Below are 12,440 nucleotides of genomic sequence, written 5' to 3'. Positions count from 1 at the left end.
GGGCGCTTGTGGCCACACCTCCCCTAACACCTTTGCAACTAATGGGCCTGATTCCTCCCGGATCAGGCATTCTTGCCCTCAAATCTCCCTTGCATCCTCGCTGATATTTGCAAATACTTTTAGGTATTCACGTTGTGTTCATCTCCTTATCCTATGCCCAGAACTCAGAAAACCTCCTGATCGATTGCTCAGGCCTATGGCGTCACTGTCTTCTTCACGCTCCGGTGACCCGTCTCCTGCTTTTGCTGACAAGATTCAGAGCATCTTCCAGCTTCTCTGCCCTCTCAGGGAAACGTCTCCCCATTTTTTAAAAAAACAAATAGCCAATAAAGCCACTTGCAAGTATGTGGGACAATAACACCCGAATTTTGGAGTTGGAAGATAGTCTCCCCATTTTACCTAAAGGAAAGTTGAGGTTTTGAGAAAAGGTCAGAGGACTGATAAGTGACGGTATTAGAACTTAAAGGTCGGTGTTTGGTTACCCCTCTCCTCCCAATTAGGCCATAGGTTTCTCCCGCATAGTCCATTCTAACTTCTCATCTAATAGCAACGTCTCACCTTTACATTTCTCTGCACCTTCACCCACCCCCTGCCCTCTGTCAGAGGTTCACCCCTCGCCTGCATTTACCAGTCTCTTCTCAAAGTTACTCCCTCAGTTATTACCCACTGCTTCTTTCTGCATCATCATCCCCTTTTCACTGGCTTTGACCACAGTTTAGCAACATATTCAAATCTTTCCTACCCTAGAATTAAACCTTTTATTCTTTCTGCTTCTCTCTTGATACAATTTTCTCCCTTTTCTCATAATTCCCTGCCTGCCCTCGCTCACAATCAGATTAATCAGATACTTCTTTCACTTCTTACCGCCTTCTTGTTCCATAACACCTTACAGTTTGATTTTCCTTCCCAACACTCTCCTGAAACTGCTCTCTTGGAGAGCTGACTTAATTTCTTCCCCGAGTCCCCATCCATCCTGTACTCACTGTGTAGGTGACCCCACACAGTCCTTGCTTTTTGGTAGCATTTGATCTAAAGGGGAAATTGATACTCAGGCAAACACTGGTGGCTAACCTGTCCTTAACATCATCTGTGCTCCGCCCAAGCAATTTAAGAATAAAAAAAGTTTTGGATGGCCTGGAGTAGTGGGAGGGAAAGGGCCAAAATTCTGCCCAGAGGAGGTGACCCTTTATCACTAAACACAGCTCTTGCTGCTACATCCTCATTTTACTCAAGTCTGCTGCCTTTACAACTTCACCTCTGTTCCCTTTACTCTGCAATTCTGCATGTTCTACTTCACTAGCTTCGCCCTCCCCTCCCCCTTCCTCTCCGTCTCCCTCTCTTGATGGGTCCCTGTCTCCTGCTCTATTTCCTAGGCCATCTTTTTCATTTTCCACGTTATCCCTCAGCACAGACACTCACCACTCATGACTTTTTCTCCATGCAGACAATAGTCACTGATTATATTCTCTCCAGCTCCTACTTTTTTAGGAACACCAGCTCTGGTCTTTCAACAGCTTCTGTATATTTCTGCATGAAAATCCTATTGTAGCTTCCAACTGAACCTATTTAAAATAAGCATACTGTCTTTCTTCCCATATCATTGGCTTATTTCCCACAGGGAGACCATCATTTTCCTAGTCATTCAGTTTTAAACTTTGGGCGTCATCATTAAGTCTCTCCATCCAATCAAATTCTAATGTTTCTATCCTTTTGCAGTTTCCTAGTAATCACTAGCATTCCACTTCTATTTCTTATTACCCAGAATTTGGGTAAAAAGGAAAGCAAAAAAACTCCTTTCTACTTGCTAGACAAAAAACAAACTACAAACAAAAAACTCTTTCAAATCAGTTAGGGAATTTTACCTTGTTTTTCAATAAGTAAGAACAGAAGAGAGTTTATGAGAGAATATTTTGCATGAAATTCTCCCTTTCCTCTGGCAGAGTCCCAGAGCAGGTCCTCTTCAGGTCCAAGACAGCCTCCGCCAACCTCCCTGCCTCTAGTCTCTCCTCCCTCTACCCAGACTACCATACAGTCTCCCGATCCAGGCATTCTGGTCAAGATCCTTTACTGGTTCCCTGTTGCCTGCTACAGTGATATGTCATCTTGCCTTCATGTCTGTCACATGCTGACATCTGGCACCACCCTATCCCACCAATGATAGCAACTTAACGTTGCATGACGGCACAAGGGGTTTTCTGGTTGTGGTGCCTATGCGAAACTTTTCTCTTCTACTTTTAATTTCTTCCACCTCCTCCCCTTCTCATAGTCCAATATTTACCTGTCAAAGTTCTATTCAGTTTTGAAAGCCATTCCCAGGCCTTCCTCTGGGAGCTCATGGATGTCTATGATGGCATTTACCTTAAGGTGTTTTTATTGAGCTTCCTGTATATTCAGCTAGATTACAGATTCCCAGAGGGCTCTACCTTTTGCTAACAGTAAGAATTTGACAAATTTTTACTCCCCTAAGCAAACTTTCTTTTGCCAAAATGGCACAGTTGTTGGGAGGATTAAATAAGGAAGTGTATAGGTGAAAATGTATAAAAGCACATACTACAGTGCTTGGCAAGATAGGTATCTATAAATGTGTTGAGTGAAACCTGGTATGAATTTTTCTCTCCCTGATTTTGGTTAAATTCAAACAAAACTTTCAGTGATAGTTGCTTTAGTGTAATATGCATACTGGATTTTAAATTGTCTACTGTCCAGAAGAAGTCAGAGGCCAAGATAGTTCAAATAACTCAAAATTAATAAATTCTTGTCTTTGGAAGGACAAAAAATTAACATTATTTGAACATGTGAGTTTTGTTTTCCTTGAGCTAATGTTTAAATTGGTTTTCATCCCTATGAAGACCAATTGGGAGACTAAAGCCTTGAAATATTTTATGGCAGTAATAGATGGCTCAAGAATTTTTTAAAACCATACACAAAAAGTGATAAAGTATACTATTTCACAATGATCTTCAGAGGAATTAAACCCAATGGTTTAATTCTAACTTTGGACACTTATCCATCTGTCCTTTCTGTATTTCCGTCCCTCCCATTCTTTGTCAATCTTATTTTGAATGCCAATACTTCATGTGATATTAGCTGAGAGCAGAGATTCTGGGAAAGAGCCCCACTGCCCTCCTTTTCTTCCATTAGCCACAAATGGCTCTATAAGAAACTGGTTATACTACTGATAACTTTTAATTCTAGATTTTTTTAATTTCAACTACTTGGAATTTTTAGGGATCACATCCTCTCTCTCTTTCCATTCCCAATCCCATAGCACAGATTGGAAATTTGACAGTCTTCTAGATCTATACAGGACCTTAGAGAGTACATGATTCAATCTCCTTATTTCGCAGGCACCAAAAAGCTAGTCAAAGCTGGATTGAGCTCCCTTTCCACATCATTGTGCAAAATTTCATCTATATTTGCCATGTTATCTTACTCAGTCATTTATCATAAATAGCCATCTAAGCTTTGCCTGAACATACGCTCAGCCTCTATTACCATTCTTTTCTAGCTAATCCAAAGAATTGCTTCTACTTCTCTGCTAGAACTTTATCCTTCCTTTAAATGGCGTCCCCATTTACTATTCCATTCAGATCAAATACTGGACTTGAGATACTTGTATTGTTTGCATCATAAGTCCCCAATCTGCATTCTGTCCTTTGTCCTACTCCAAGGCTATTGTGTTCAAGGGTGTAATTGGTTCATTGAACTATGCCAGAGCCATTTTTAAATCTGTTTTCTACACTGTGGACACTTCTCCTCCAGTTCACATGACTATATTATTGACTCTTAGCTATATGTGTTTTATAGTACTTTTTATGAGTTATTTCATTTAATCCTTAGAGCAATCTTATGAGATGGGAACTGTTTCTACCTAAATTTATACATGAGAAAAAAAGGTCAGAGCAGTTAAATATCTTGACCACACAACTAGTAAATGGTGGAACTGAGATTAGAATATCAGTCTGTCTCCAGATATTGAATTCTTAACTACTATACTATATTAACTTGTTTCATGTGATAGTTCAGTATTTGTTTGCAAGTTTTGGTTTTCTTTCTATTATATGTAATAGAGTAAAAATGTAACACTCTATGTAAAACCTAAAACTATAAACATTATAGAAGAATACATAGGAGAAAATCTGGTGGCCTTGGGTTAAGCAGAGATTTCTTGGATACAACCCTAGATATTTCATAGGAACATTCTAGATATCTATGCAAGTATTTCTTAGATACTTTTGATCTTTAAAAGACACTTTTTTAGTAAATAAAAAGACAAGCTATAGGTTAGGAGAAAATATTTATGAAGCATGTAATTAATAAAGGGCTTGTACACAAAAATATAAAGAACTCTCAAAACTTAATAATAGAACAAATCCAGTAACAACAGTCAAATGATTTGAACACTTTATCAAAGAATGAATACAGATGGCAAGAACTTGCAAAGATTCTTGACACCATTAGTCATTAGGGAAATAATAATTAATACCGCAATGAACTATCACTACACACCTAGGAGAATGGCTAAAATTAAAAAGACTTCACCATATCAAGTGTTGGCAAAAATGTGATATAACTAGAACTCACACACAACTTTATTTGTAATAACCATAACCTAGAAACAACCTAAATGACCATTGACAAATGAGTGGATTAATAAACTATGGCATGTTCATGCAATAGAATACTATTGAGCAATAAAAAGGAATAAACTACTCATACAAGCAATAATATGGATGTTTAAACTAAAAAATAATTATGTTTAGTCTAAGAGCCAGATTGAAAAAAAAAAAAAAAGAATACGTACTGTATGATTTCATTTACATAAAATTCGAGAAAAAAGAAGCTAATCTATGGTGACAGAAAGCCCATCAGTGATTGCTTGAGGATGGATGGGGGTGGGGAGCGACAGAAGGGAGGAATTGCCAAGGGGCATGAATGATGGATGTGTTCACAGTCTTGATGGTGGTGATGGTTTCACAGGTGTATACCTAGCTTAAAATTTACCAAATTTAAATATGTGCAGTTCATCTATGTCAGTAATACTTCAATAGTACTGCTAAAATTTATCACACTAATATTTATAATGAGAAATGTAGTTTTTTGATTGTTTGCTTTGAAACAACTGATTTATTCTTGTTCATGAACCCACACTTCATTGATTATCAAGTGAAAACAATACGAAATAAAATTTGCCAATTAAAAGGAACTCCTCCTTTCAGTCCCTTTGAGTTATTGCCCTTCTCCCCAAGGCACTTTGATGTATGGGGTCATTTACACAACCTGTTAGGTGGTGAAGACCAGGTTTCACCTGTACACATAGGCCCTTGGGTTGTCATTTAGTACGGGTAGCCTCTTGTGGAGAAGCTGTGTCCTACCAGTGTCTGTACACTAGGTAAGTTCTCACTGAATCTCACTAATTCTGGTCTCACCCGCTACTGCTTACAGACCACCACCCATCTGATTGCCTTCTGTTTTCTACCTTGCCTTGACAGCCTTCTTTTCCATTCCAAGGCCTCTGCTGGTCCTCCCACCCTCTCTTCATCTCCTCATCTTCCTGGGGGAGGGGGGGTCATGTGGAAACTTCTGGAGCAAGCTGTGGGCAATGGGTCAAATTATTTCAGACTATCCATGTAGGCAGCTCCCTATCTTTCCCACATCAAGTTGGATATGGTACTGTGCTGAATGGGATGCTCCTCAAAGTTCTTGCAGGTTTTCCAGGATCCACCTGAGAAAGTAGGACACGAAATCCATGTTGGTTGATTCCTCCATGTTTCTCAGAATATTTCTATTACCATCTTTGTAGCAGAGTTGGGACTAGATGAGGCTAAGAAAGCACTCTGTTTCAAGAAGGCCACGATGAGAGAGATTGAGGGAGAGAGAACATGGGTCTTTTCATTCTACAGCTTCCTTCTTTTTTTTTTTTTTTAGAATCTCTCTTTCCTCCCATGTTAGAAACCTCCCCATCAATTCCCCAGGCAGGTGTGTCTTCTCTTATTATAATATACTAAGTTTTCTTTCCTTATGGCTTACTCTACTCAATCCACAGCTCTCCAAGTTTTATTATCATAAAAGGAGTCTTTAAGAGAATTTAGAAGACTTTTATTCCTGAAATAAAGTTTGGCTCTCAAAACCATTGTCTCACTAGGCACTGAGAAGACCACTTTGATAGGTAGAAGGTGAAAGTGAACTCTTCCATCCCTTTGCAGTCTTACTACAACCAACCCAATCTCCTGAGGCAAAAGGATGCCTCTGGCAGGCCAAGGAAGAAGGTCACATAAAAAGAAATGCAAAAGAGAAATTATATTAGTATATTTCAAAACTGTTATCCCTGTTACATGTAGTTAGGTTTTATTTAAATTCACATACAGTTTTTATTTCTATATATTCTTGTTCCATGCTATTGTCAACAATTACTGAAAATTGCTTTTCTTAGATTAATTCCATTTATGAAGTACTTAGGAGAGTCACCCACATTAATATGGTATTTTGAGATAAGCTTTAATTTTGTAATGATGGAAATATCACTTGGGTTACAGATATACATAGTTTCAAAGAGATAATTTTTTTTTAATCTATCTCATTAGATAAAATTATTTGTGTTATATCCAAATCCATATACAGGTTGCTTTTTGGGTTCTAAGGTAAGAGAGTTTTAAAAAAGCATTAGGCTTTGAGAATTTACTACTTTATGGTTGTATGATATGCACAGAGTCAAGAAACAAAATTACAACACATTTCGTAAACATTTTTTGAATAAAGTTACGAAATAAAAGGGATAAAGTTAAAAGAAACAATTTACCAAATAATGGTAAATCACTAAATTAAGAATTGTAATAATGATAACGATAGCTGAATATATTGACAGTTGACTATTGCAGTCTCTATTGTAAAAACCTATGTGAATTAACTCATTCGCTTCTCCCATAATGCTGCAGTGGGCGTACTATTATTATCTCTCTGTTTTACAGATGAGAAAACTGGAATACAGGTATCAAGTGATTTACCCATGATTAGCTAGCAAGCAGTTAACCTAGGATTTGAACTCAGGATGACTCAAATGATTAAACCTTGCCTTTACACACATAATTATTTTTTAAATGCTGAATTTAAAAAATTGCCTCAGATCTCTAGAATGTTGCATTTACTAAACAGAGTAAATTGGCTAGTGTTTATACTAACCTAAAATTCTAACCTGTATTTCAGAGGATATGCTTTCCCCTCCAACTTAATTTAATTACACCTGAAGCTGTGCGGCTATCCATCCATCACCGTCATATTTTTTGTGGCAGCTGTCATATTAAAGTAATTGAATCTATCACCCTTGAGGCATGTTAAGATGCAACTAGCAGACCCCTCTACTTTGACCGTGCCTTACACTTCAGCTGTTGGCTTATCTCTGTCCTTCCATTCATAGTCCAGTTGGCATGTTCCTTGGTTTTCTCCTTCACTTGAAGTTGTTAACCACTTCTCTAAACCCTCCATGCCCTACTGTTGTCTTCTGCCTCTGTTCTATCTCCTCCTCCCTCTTTGGGTCTCCTTTCTCATTTAGCCTTTACATTTACTATAACCTATAGTGACCGTATGTCTGACTCTTCATCACACTTCAAGCATTCTGAGCACAGGAATCTTTGCATCTACATCCTCTCCCCCTAACCTGGCAGGATGCCAGGTGAGAAGTAGCTACTCATGAAGTGGTGTCTAATGTTATTTGAAATAGTTACCATTGAGAATGTTGGCAGGTAATCCCATAGAGACTCCTTGAAGGTGGTAAAGAATCTGATTCCAGGAAAATCTTGGATATTGCTAACAAGGGAAGTTTTACTCGTTTGGAAGACTGTGGGAAGAATGCCGTGAAGAATAAGTGATTAAATTTATTTATGAAATGAAGACAGGATGCTCTCTTGAACAGGACTGTGGGAAGTACACTAGGGAATGCACAGTAGAGGGAGAATGCCGTGAAGAATAAGTGATTAAATTTATTTAAGAAATGAAGACAGGATGCTCTCTTGAACAGGACTTGGGAAGTACACTAGGGAATGCACAGTAGAGGAAAGTGTTCTCAGTCTCAGCTTCGTTCTTCCTGAACTAAGATTCATTCTCTCACAGAAAACAAATGTGTTCGAAAATTTCCTCGAACGTCAGAAATGTTCTAATAGGAAAGTTATTAGCTCTTCCCCAAATATACCACGCTGATCATGCTTTAGTGATTAGGCATTTAACATTTTTGGCTTGGGTTATTTAAGAGCTACCTCTAAATGTGATTGATTTTACCTTCAAGATGTGCGTGATCTCACTGAGGCACAAATCTAAATGGTACCCATCTGCTGGGAGGCTGCAATGAAGGAGGGCTGTGTAAGCATAGCTCCCCAAGGTGCCTCAGCCTCACGAGGGGCCTGTAGCACTGACAGGACCTTACTTTTGTGTGTATGTGGGGAAAAATACACAACGGTGGTGTTTGGAATTGCTGAAAGCCTTGAGGGCACAATCCTCACAAATGTCAGAATATATTTTAAAAGAAGAGAATACTAATGCGCGATGAACTGAAGAGAAAAATCTTTAAGATGTTAACTAAACTACAAGGATGTATTGCAAAAGTATGTTAAATATTTTTTCAAAAATAACATGAATATGATGATTGAGTTAGAATCAGTATCAAAGAGACCTTTTGGGTAAGGTGTTTGTTTCTTTAAGCTCTCATTTCCTTAACTGTAATCATTCCAACTTCGCAGCATTGTGATGGGGAATAAATTAGATTTTGTTTAGTGTGTGTGTGTGCATGTGTGTGCGCATGTGTGTGTGTGTGTGTGCACGTGAGTGTGTGTTTTTGCATACAGCCATACATACTTATCACAGTGCTTGGCACACTATTATGGCTGAAATTCAATAAATAATTTACTAAAATATATAATTCACAAGTATAATATGCCTACTTTGGTGCTAAAATATTTTTGCTACTAATCAATAATAATTGACATGTTAACTCTTTCTTTATGTAGCAGGAATCACCTCTTCCTGATAGAAGTTATGGTGGGATGAAGATCTTTTCATTGAAATAAATCAATATCTTGTTTTTTAAATATGTTTTAGTTGATTAGGTATTGTTGTGGTTTTAAAAAATCTAAGTGGCAAATAATGCAAAAATGATTTCTTGAATTGACTGGAAATGTTTTTTTATTTTTGTGGAAAATTTAAGATTTATATTGTGTTTAACATTTTACCAAGTATTTCTATATACAGTATATAATTACTCTTGCTAATAAGTAGGAAGGGTAGATATATTGATATGGTTTTAGACTTAAGGAAACCGATGGATGAAGTGACTGTTTAGTTGCATAACAAATGGCGGTCAAGACCTGGTACTTACTGCAAGCCAGATTTTCTGACCCAAGTCATGTGCTCATTTTTTTTCACTCTGCCTCTATAGGCTGTGATCATCAGTTCCTGGGTTCAAATCTTAAGCATTTTTAGGTGCATGACCCTTGGATTTTAATTAGTTCTCTTAATTACAAAAAAACCACAGAGCTTTTTAAATACTGTAAACTCTTTTTTAGTCAAAGATAGAAATTTAACAATTGCTATGAATGCATTTATATTTCTGAGAAAATTACTTTCTAAAGTCTGGATCCTGAGGCTCTGTAGGTGAGATTCAAAAATACCTTCTGAAATAAATTTTTTTTTAAATCAAATTATTGTTACTTTTATTTTACTGCTGTATTTTATTGTAGTCTAATTCTTAAATTTTATAAATCCATATATGGCATATGTTCTCTGTTAAACTCACTGGCAAATAAACGAAAGCTTTTAGAAGCTTTAAAAAGTGTCGTAAGATCTTTCTGAGGCTTCACACAGATTTTGATAGTACTCAGGAGAGGTGCTTACTTAATTTAGCAAAAGGAACATTTGAAAGGTGGAAGCACTAAGAGATCACAAAAACCAACTGATTACTCTCAGGGTACCAACTCTGAGAAACTTTTTCTCTCCCCTCAAAAATAAGGTCAGGAAAATGCATCTTCTCTCTCAGTGGGGTGAGAGAGATCAGCAAACAGAAAACAGGTCGTCGGAACACGGGAGAGCATAAGACTATGAGAGAAGTTCATGATCAACATGAGGTCATCACTGGCCATAAAGTGAGTTGGGTCATTGTGTGGCCACTGAGCTGTGTGAACTGAAGTGATTATATTAGTTTCTTATCGGTGATGTGACAAAGTGCCACAAACTAGGTGACTTAAAGCAAAAGAAATTTATTCTGTCAGTTCTGGAGGATAAAAATCCAAAATCAAGGTGTTGGCAGGACCACTTTCTCTCTGAAGATGGTAGGGAAGGATCATTTCTTGCCTCTTCCTAGCTTCTTGTGGCTCCGGGCAATCTTCGACATTCTTTGACTTGTAGCTGCATTGCTCTCACTTCTGCCTCGTCTTCATATAAAATTTTCTTCTGTGTGTCTGTGTCCAAATTTTCTTGAATAAATTGTAATATTGAGAATGTGGCCCCACGCCTCAACTAGACTTGAAGACAACACTGGATGAATACACACTGATGATGTGGGATTTATCACTGATGGGTGGAGAACAGGAAGTCTAAGAAGGCGGAATGATCATCTTCTAGGGCTTTCTGCACTTGTCAGGGTGCAAGATCCAGTAGGAGTGCATCTCAGGAATTCCTACCCCATCTTTCTCTCTTTTTTTCCTTATCCACCATCATCTTTGCTTTTCTTTGTTCTCACTCTCTTATGGAATCACATGTAATGTCCAAAATAGAAGATGGGCATGCTCAGGATTGGGATAATGGCTAGGGTAGAAGACATATTCCTGTTCCAACTCAAGTTTAAGATGTACCGAGAACATAAATTTCCAAATTTTTCATCACTGTCTCAGTCTTCTTTATCAGCCAATAGTCTATCAAGATACTCTTTCCTTCTGCATTGTGAGATGATCCTAAAGATAGTTTAAGATAATTATTTTCTCTGTCAAATAAAATAGTCTGAAAATAATCCTTTGAGAAAAGTTATAAAAATACGGATTTTAAGATATCGATTGTAAAAATGGAATAAAAGACAGAATATATTTAATTTTAAAATCATATTTTATATATAAATTACCAAAAATAATATTATTATTTAATTATAAATGTTAAATTAATTTTAATAAATAAATATGTTAATAAATTAATATTTGCAAATGATAAGAATAATTTTATAGTCCAGAAAGTTACTTGAAACTATTACCCTAAGACATAAAAAGAGTAAAAAGTTGCTTAGAAATAATCACACTGATTTGAGGGGATACCTGAAATGATACTAGTAATCAGCTTTAAATTAGTGACCTATTTCTTGGTCCCAAAGTCTTCTGCTGAGCTGCTCAATGAACAGAAAACACCTTCAGATTTCTACATGGATGACCTCCCCAAGCACAGTTTCTATACTCTTGGTCTTGCAGATAGTCATGGAGCTCTTGGAAACAACTCTTTATTCCAAGTCTGATATCCTTCCTTTGTGAGAATGAATGGCTATCCTGCCCAATTTTCTGCTCCTGGAACACCCCTATCTTCTCTATTTGCTGATAAAGCCCACTGAGGAGTCTCTCTAAACTGCTTTCATTCCAAGACAACTGAGAGACATCTAGGCTGAAAGTGGAAGATCTGCTGCAGCATTTCTTGCATGGCAACGAAAGCATTTTCCTGTGGATATAGCTCAGTTTTTAAAACCTGGAGGAATTTGAAGTTTCTCCTGCTCTTTAGTCATCTCAGAGGAAATTTTCTTCCCAGGTTTTCTAAACGTAAGATTTCCCATTTGCCCTTGCTCCTTTGAAAGTGACAATCCAGGGAGCAAGCAGTAGTGGAGAGAAGGAGCACTACTAAGTCCCAATCCAGCAAGCTTCGGCTGAATGAAATGATCCCCATTGGAAAGGCATAGAAAGGTCCACAGGGTCTGATCATGGTGAGACCCTTCACAGTGCTACTTCTTCCTCGGAGAGAGCTTGGATGCAGATCGCCTCTGATTACACAGATTCCACAGCTCCAAATTTATGTATCTGTAGGAGCTGTCTTTTGGCATGACATTTCAAGGTCCCCCTACTTTCTCATGGTCTTTTCTGCTTTTTGTTTATTACTTTTCAATAATAAAAACTCTGTTGTGTCTTTGGACAGCAATGCACACGTTCAATTTTAGACTTGTGATGGATATAAATGATCTCCTATGAAAGACCAGCAATCTGTTAAGTGAAAACAAAGCTGTGAATGTTCTTGCCTTGTTTGAATTTTCTACGCATAGCTTATAATGGCTTTCCTTCCTCCAGGTATGCCGCTTGTCCTTGTTTCCACCAAGGACGACTCTCTCTGGATAAAATGCTTGTTTAGATATTTGGAATGGTTTTCAAGGCTTTGTTTTAGCTAATTGTACTTTATCACAAATTACAATTACAAAATTCTTCTCATGTGATCAT

Source organism: Pteropus alecto, unplaced genomic scaffold, assembly GCF_000325575.1.
Source record: "Pteropus alecto unplaced genomic scaffold, ASM32557v1 scaffold95, whole genome shotgun sequence".
In the NCBI taxonomy this organism is placed as follows: Eukaryota; Metazoa; Chordata; class Mammalia; order Chiroptera; family Pteropodidae; genus Pteropus; species Pteropus alecto.
This window is presented reverse-complemented; position numbering follows the sequence as displayed.